Below are 8,139 nucleotides of genomic sequence, written 5' to 3' on the forward strand. Positions count from 1 at the left end.
CCATCATGGAAAGACAGGAATCCACATTCAAACAGATGAAAGAAATGGTGCAAGACATGAAAACAGAATTAGAATCAATGAAGAAAACACAGAGAAAACCAAAGAGCTGGAGAACTTAGAGAAAAGATCAGGAACCACAAAGGTAAGCATCACCAATAGAATACAAGAGATGGAAGAGAGAATCTCAGGTGCTGAAGATACACTTGCAGAAATTGATACATCCGTCATAGAAAAAGAAAAATTGGAAAATTTCCAAACACAAAACATCAAGGACACCATGAAGAGATGAAATCTAAAAATAATAGGAATAGAGGGAGAAGAAGATTCCAGTCTCCAGAGTCCAGAAAATATTTTCAACAAAATCAAAAAAAAAAAAAAAAAAAAAAACACGAAAATAAAGAAGAGTTTCCCAACTTAAAGAGATGTCCATAAACATGCAAGAGACATACAGGACACCAAATAGACTAGACCAAAAAAGAAATTCCTCACATCACTTAATAATCAAACACTAAATCTACAGAACAAAGAAAAAATACTAAAACTAGCAAGGGGAAAAGGCCAAGTAACATATAAAGGTAGACCTATCAGAATCACACCAGATTTCTCAATACAAACTATGAAAGCCAGAAGGGCCTGGGCAAATGTCATGGAGACTCTAAGAGACCACACATGCCAACCAAGACTACTATACCCAGCAAAGCTTTCAATCAAGATAGATGGAGAAAACAAAATATTCACAACAAAACTAAACTTAAACAATATCTGCACAGCAGCTCAGCCATACAGAAGATACTAGAAGGAAAACTCCAACAAGAACAACTACATCCAAGAAAACACAAGATATAGATAACTTCACAACAAAAAAAATTAGAAGAAAACAAGCACTGAAACACAGTAACACCACCAATTCCACAATAAAGGAACTGACTTTCATTGGTCACTATCGGCATCAACAGACTCAACTCTCCAATCAAAAGACACAGACTAAGAATGGTTGTGGAAACAGGAACTAACTTTCTGCTGCACCCAAGAAAATCACCTCTGCAACAAAGATAAACACAGCCTCAGAGTAAATGGCAGGAAAAATGTTTTTCAAGCAAATGGACCCAGATAACCAGCTGGAGTAGCTATCCTAATATCAAATTAAAATTGATCAAAAACGATGAGGAGGGGCACTTCCTTCTCATCAAAGGAAAAATCCACCAGGAGGATATCACAATCCTGAACATCTATGCCCCAAATACATGAGCACCTGTATTTGTAAATGAAACATTATTAAAGCTTAAATCACACATCAAACCCACCATCTTAATAGTGGGAGACTTCAATGCTCCACCTTCACTAAGGGACAGATCATCTAGACAGAAGCTAAATAGGAAAATAATGACACCTACAGAGGTCCTAAATCAAAAGAACCTAATACATGTCTACAGAACTTTTCACTAAATCTCAAAAACAGTATACCTTCTTTTCAGCACCTCATGGAACCTTCTCAAAAATTGACCATTCACAAAGCAATTCTCAACAGATACAAGAAGACCAAAATAATCCCTTTTATCCTCTCAGACCACCATGGCCTAAAACTAGACCTCAACAACAACAGAAATAACAAAAATCCTACATACACAAGGAAACTGAACAATTCTTTACTTAATGATAGCTTGGTCAGGGAAGAAATGAAAAAAGAAATTAGAGACTTCCTAAAATTAAATGAAAGGGAAGATCCAATTTACACAATGAAAGCAGTGACAAGAGGAAGTTCATAGCACTAAGTGCCTCCACAAAGAAGTTGGGGACATCGCCTACAAGCAACTTAATGGCACACCTAAAAGCCCTAGAAAAAAAAAGAAGCAGACCCATGCAAGAGGAGTAGGTGATTGGAAATAATCAAACTCAGGGCGAAATCAATGAATTAGAAACAAATAACATTGAAATAACCAATGAGATCAAGAGCTGGTTCTTTGATAAAATCAACAAGATAGACAAATCCTTAGCGAAACTAACTGAAAGGTACAGAAAAACTATCCAAATCAGCAAAATGAGAAGGGAAAAGGGAACATAACAACAGACACAGAGGCAATCCAAACAGTTATTAGGTTTTACTTAAAAAGCCTATATGCCACAAAATTTGAAAATCTTAATGAAATGGATAGTTAATAGATTCCATTTACCAAAATTAAATCAAGGTCAGGTAAATAGATTGAATAATTCTATACTACACAAGGAAATAGAAGCAGTGATCAAAAATTCTCCCTTCCAAAAAAGCCCAGGGCCAGATGCTTTCAGTGTAGAATTCTACCAGAACTTCAAAGAAGAGATAACTCTAATTCTCTTCAAACTATTCCACAAAATAGAAACAAGGAACATTACCAAACTCATTCTATGCAGTCACAGTCACCTTCATACCTAAACCACACAAAGACTCAACAAAAAAGAACTTCAGACCTATCTCTTATGAACATTGATGTAAAAATACTCAATAAAATACATATAAATGGAATCCAAGAACACATAAAAGATATCATCCACCATGACCAAGTAGGCTTCATCCTAGGCATGCAAGGGTGGTTCAATACATGGAAAACCATCAATGTAATCCACCATATAAACAAATTGAAGGAGAAAAACCACATGATCATCTCATTAGATGCCAAAAAAGCATTTGACAAAACCCAACACCCATTCATGTTTAAAGTCTTGGAATGATCAGGGATGCAAGGCACATACCTAAACATAGTAAAGACAATCTACAGAAAGCCTAGAACCAACATTAAACTAAATGGAGAGAAACTTAAATCAATCCCACTGAAATCAGGAACAAGGCCAGGCTGCCCACTCTCTCCTTATCTCTTCACCATAGCACTTGAACTTTTAGCTAGAGCAATAAGACAGCTAAAGGAGAGCAAGGGGATACAAGCCAGAAAGGAAGAAGTCAAAGTGTCACTATTTGCAGATGATATGATAGTATACATGAGCGACCCTAAAAATTCAGTCAGAGAAGTCCTTCAGCTGATAAACACTTTCAGCAAAGTGGCTAGATACAAAATTAACTCAAAAAAATCAGAAGCCTTCCTGTATATCAAAGACAAAAGGGCTGAGAAAATAATTAGGGAAACAACACCCTTCACAATAGCCACAAATAACATCAAGTACTTTGGTGTGACTCTAACCAAGCGTTTGAAAAAAAACTTCAAGTCTCTGAAGAAAGAAATTGAAGAAGGTATCAGAAAATGGAAAGATCTCCCAGGCTCATGGATCAGTAGGATTAACAGTGAAAATGGCCATCCTGCCAAAAGCAATCGACATATTCAATGCAATTCCCAACAAAATACCAACACAATTCTTTACAGACCTTGAAGGAAAAATTCCCAATTTCGTATGGGAAAACAAAAAACCCAGAATTGCCTAAACAATCATCTGGATCCATCCCTGATCTCAAGTTGTACTACAGAGCAATAGTTATAAAAACTGCATAGTACTGGCATAGAACCAGAATGGTGAATTAGTGGAATCAAAGACCCAGGAATAAAGTCACACACCTACGGATACTTAATTTTTGACAAAGAAGCCAAAACCATAGAATGGAAAAAAAGACAGGATCTTCAACAAATAGTGCTGGTTTAACTCAATGTCTACATGTAGAAAAATGCAACTAGATCCATATTTATCACCCTGCACAAAACTAACGTTCAAGTGGATCAAAGACCTCAACACAAAATCAGACACACTAAATTGGTTAAAATTAAAAGTGGGGAAGAGCCTTGTCCTCAATGGCACAGGAGATAACTTCCTGAACAGAACACCAAAATAGCACAGGCTCCAAAATCAACAATCAATGAATGGGACCTCATGAAACTGAAAAGCTTCTGTAAAGCAAAGGACACTGTCATCAGAATAAAATGACAGCCTACAGACTGGGAAAGGATCTTCACCAACCCTATACCTAACAGAGGGCTAATATCCAGAATATATAAAGAACTAAAGAAGTTAAAAAGCAACAAATCAAGTAATCTAATTAAAAATAAATGAGCTACAGAGCTAAACAGAATTTTCTATAGAGGAATATAGAATGGCAGAGACACACTTAAATGCTCAACATACTTAGTCATCAGGGAAAAGCAAATCAAAATGATCCTGAGATTTCACCTCACACCCATCAGAATGGCCAAGGTCAAAAATTCAAGTAACAGTACATGCTGGAGAGGATGTTGAAAAAGGAGAACCCTTCTACATTGCTGGTGGGAATGAAAACTTGTACAACAACTTTGGAAATCAATCTGGTGTTTTCTCAGATAATTAGCAATAGCGCTTCCTCAAGATGCAGCTATATCACGCCTGGGCATATATCCAAAATATGCTCAAGTATACAACAAGGACATTTCCTCAACCATGTTTGTAGCAGCTTTGCTCATAATAGTCAGAACCTGGAAACAACCCAGATGCCCCTCAACTGAGGAATAGATACAGAAATTGTGTTTCATTTACACAATGGAATATTACTCAGCAATTAAAAACAAGAAAATCATGAAATTTGCAGACAAATGGTGGGATTTAGAAAACATCATCCTGAATGAGGTATTCCAGAAGCAGAAAGACACACATGGTATATACTCACTTATAAGGGAATATTAAACATATAATATAGGATAACCATACTAAAATCTGTACACCTTAATCAAGAATGAGGACTCTGGGTAGGATGATCAATCCTCACTCAGAAAGGCAAACGGGATGGACATCAGAAGAGGGAGAAAACAGGGAACAGGACAGCAGCCTACCACAGAAGTTCTCTGAAAGACTCTACCCAACATTGTATCAAAGCAGATACTGAGGCTCATAGCCAAACTTTGGGCAGAGTGCAAGAAATCTTAGGCAAGAAGGGGGAGATAGAAAGACCTGGAGGGAACAGGAGCTCCACAAGGAGAGCAACAGAACCAAGAAATCTGGGTGCAGGGATCTTTTCTGAGACTAATACTCCAACCAAGGACCATGCATGGAGATAACCTAGAACCCCTGCACAGATGTAGCCCATAGCATCTCAGTATCCAAATGGGTGTCTTAGGAAGGGGAACAAGGGACTGTCTCTGACATGAACTCAGTGGCTGGCTCTTTGATCACCTCCCCCTAAGGGGGGAGCAGCCTTACCAGGCCACAGAGGAAGACAATGCAGCCAGTCCTGATGAGACCTGAGAGGCTAGGGTCAGATGGAAGGGGAAGAGGACCTTCCCTATCAGCGGTCTTGGAGAGGTGCATGGTAGGAGATGAGGGAGGGTGAAATTATGAGAGAATGAGGGAGGGGGCTACAGCTGGGATACAAAGTGAATAAACTATCATTAATGTAAAAATTTAGAACCAAGTTGCCTGCCCACACCTGTGTTAAGCCATAAATACACATACTACGTGTCATTCAACAACTGAGGTAACTCTAGTCCCATAACATAACTTTTGCTTTGAAATACTGCTAAGTGTAGCTTTGATCGTCCTATAAAATAGTAGTCCCTGAACACAAGCTGCATGAGGTTCACATTCCTTGGCACCAATTCTCAACAACTTTGGGAAATTAGTACTTATGTCAAGGAGAATAAAAACACAATTGCTTTATGGTGTTTCTTTAAATCTGTGAGTATTGACTCAGAGTTTAAGAGCAGAAGCTGATCTTGCAGAGGACCCAAGTCCAGCACCCATATCAGATGGCTAAAAAAATCCTTGTAAATCCAATTCCAGGGAATCTGATGTCTCCCTCTAATCTCTAAGGCACCAGGCATACACATAGTGTATGGAAGATATATATACAGGCAAATACTCATGCACCTAAAATAAAACCAATGAATCTTTTTTAAAGGCCCAGGAAATAAGAGAAACAATGATGTACAGATGAAGTAACACTGTATTTACTGAGTACTGTTCTTTTGCTGGAGATCAAAGCACTGGACCTCATGCACACAAGGAAAGCACTCTACCACTAAGCTGCAGCCGTACTCTTTCAGTTCCCTTATTTTATTGATCTGCTTCTATGTCTATATAGAAGGAAATATTAATTATTTTCCTTTCATGCCACAAGTCTATGAATATAATTCATATATTTTTAATACAATTAGTTAAAAAAACTTTGGTATGAGAGTTGAAATTTTGTGTATATATATACATATATATTATATATTTAGTGCATATATGTAAGTATATGTCATTGACTCTGTTTCTCCAAGTATAGAATAGTCATGATAAAACCACTTTTCCTCATTTTCAGTGGTGAGAATTTAATCCAGGACTTTTTGAGTGGTTGATGAGTGCTGTACTGTTGACTTGTGCTGGCTCTGAGCCTCCTTTCAACAGTGATGGCTGAAAATTGTACATTTAAGAGCTGGCAGGAGTGGCACACACCTTTAATCGCAGCACTCAACAGGCTGATGCAGGTAGATCTCTGAGTTCAGGGCCAGCCTGATTTACAGACCAAGTTCCAGTATATACAGGGCTACACAGAGAAACAGTATCAGAATGAAAAAAAAAAAGTCTTTTACTTCAAAATAGTTTTAATTCCCTGGAGTAAAGGGGTTATTTTAAAATCAATAAATTACACATAATTTTACTATCAGTCATGCTTTTATCAATGATTTTTTTTTGTTTTTTTGACACAGGGTTTCTCTGTGTATCCGTGGCTGCCCTGGACTCACTTTGTAGACCAGGCAGGCTTGAACTTTCAGAGATCCACCTGCCTCTGCCTCCCTGAGTACTGCGATTACAGGTGTGCACCACCACGCCTGCTTCTCAATTATTTTTAAACTACTTATTGAGAGGTTGGAAGCACACTTATTTGCTGAGAAACTTGACTTTGGTATCTACACTTTAGTACCCTTTGGGTTGTACGCCGTACATGGTGTACATCTTTGTACCTCTACAGCGTGGGCTTTATTTTCTTTGTATTGTATAGTGTTTTGACATCTTCTTTCTGCAGCCAAGACTGGCTTGGAGTCACTCTATCACAGAGGCTCTGAATTTGCAGCAGTCCTGTTGTTTTAGCTTCTCCAGTATTGGGTCTTAGAAACACCATGCCTAGTTTGTGTACTAGATTTCACAGTTACTAACAGTCTTTCTATTGGGTCACACATCCCAGGCCAGTTCTGGGCATCTTTGTATTCTCTATATAAAGATGAGCTTCTCAGGATGGCCTATTTGAACTTTACCATTTTAGCTTAACAGCTACTTCTTTCCTGTTTCCCTGTAAAGAACTCAGAAACTGAGTTCTAATGCTGCATCCCAAGGATTTAATCAATAGCCTAGTTGATAACAAGACCAAGAAAGTGGTTAGTACTATTACTTATTTTGAAAGTGTCTTAAAACTTCAATCTCAAAAGTCGCAAGCATATTAAAAAAAATACTTAGTTGGTCTATCTGATATTAAATTGTGATTGTTGACACAGTGGTGTTCTCCACTGTACACTGCAACCACTGAACCTGAGGGTTTGATAGCTGGTTTCCATCTAAGTTTTAAGCCGTATCTAATTTTTGCCAATTATCCAAATAATGTCCTTTGTAGGTCTGGCATAGAATTGATTTTGTTTTTTATGTTTCTTTTGTCTTGAATTATCTGTTTTTGATTTTCATGGCTGTAGCCATTTTTGAAGACTATATACTGGTTGTATGGTAATCTTCTGGTTAGACTTCTTGGATATGGTTTCCATATGTGTATGTTCAAGTTGCTCACAAGGGAGGGTTTACATGAATGACTCTGCTGCTCTCATTATGTCCTATTAGCTGGTCCACAATTGCTGCCATGATGTTCACTTTAACCTTTTGATTAAGATAGTGTTAACCTCTTCAAAGGCATTCTATTCTTCTGTAATAATTATACTATGGAGAGGTAGTTAGAAATACTAGAAATATTTTGTCTGTTTTCACCAATTCATTGACTTGTTTATATCATGTGCCCTCACTGATTTCATGGGTCATTATCTGTTATTAGCACTTTCATTTTCATGGGTAATAGTACCAGATTTATCCACCTTCTGTAAGCTGACTCTTGTGACCTTTGACATGTACTGCTGCATACCATGAGGTTTGTCTTAGTCCTTTTGTGCTGCTACTAAGAAACACTGTAGCTTGGAAAAATGTATGAAGAACATAAATTTATGTACCCGTTGT

Source organism: Meriones unguiculatus, chromosome 5, assembly GCF_030254825.1.
Source record: "Meriones unguiculatus strain TT.TT164.6M chromosome 5, Bangor_MerUng_6.1, whole genome shotgun sequence".
Classification (NCBI taxonomy): Eukaryota; Metazoa; Chordata; class Mammalia; order Rodentia; family Muridae; genus Meriones; species Meriones unguiculatus.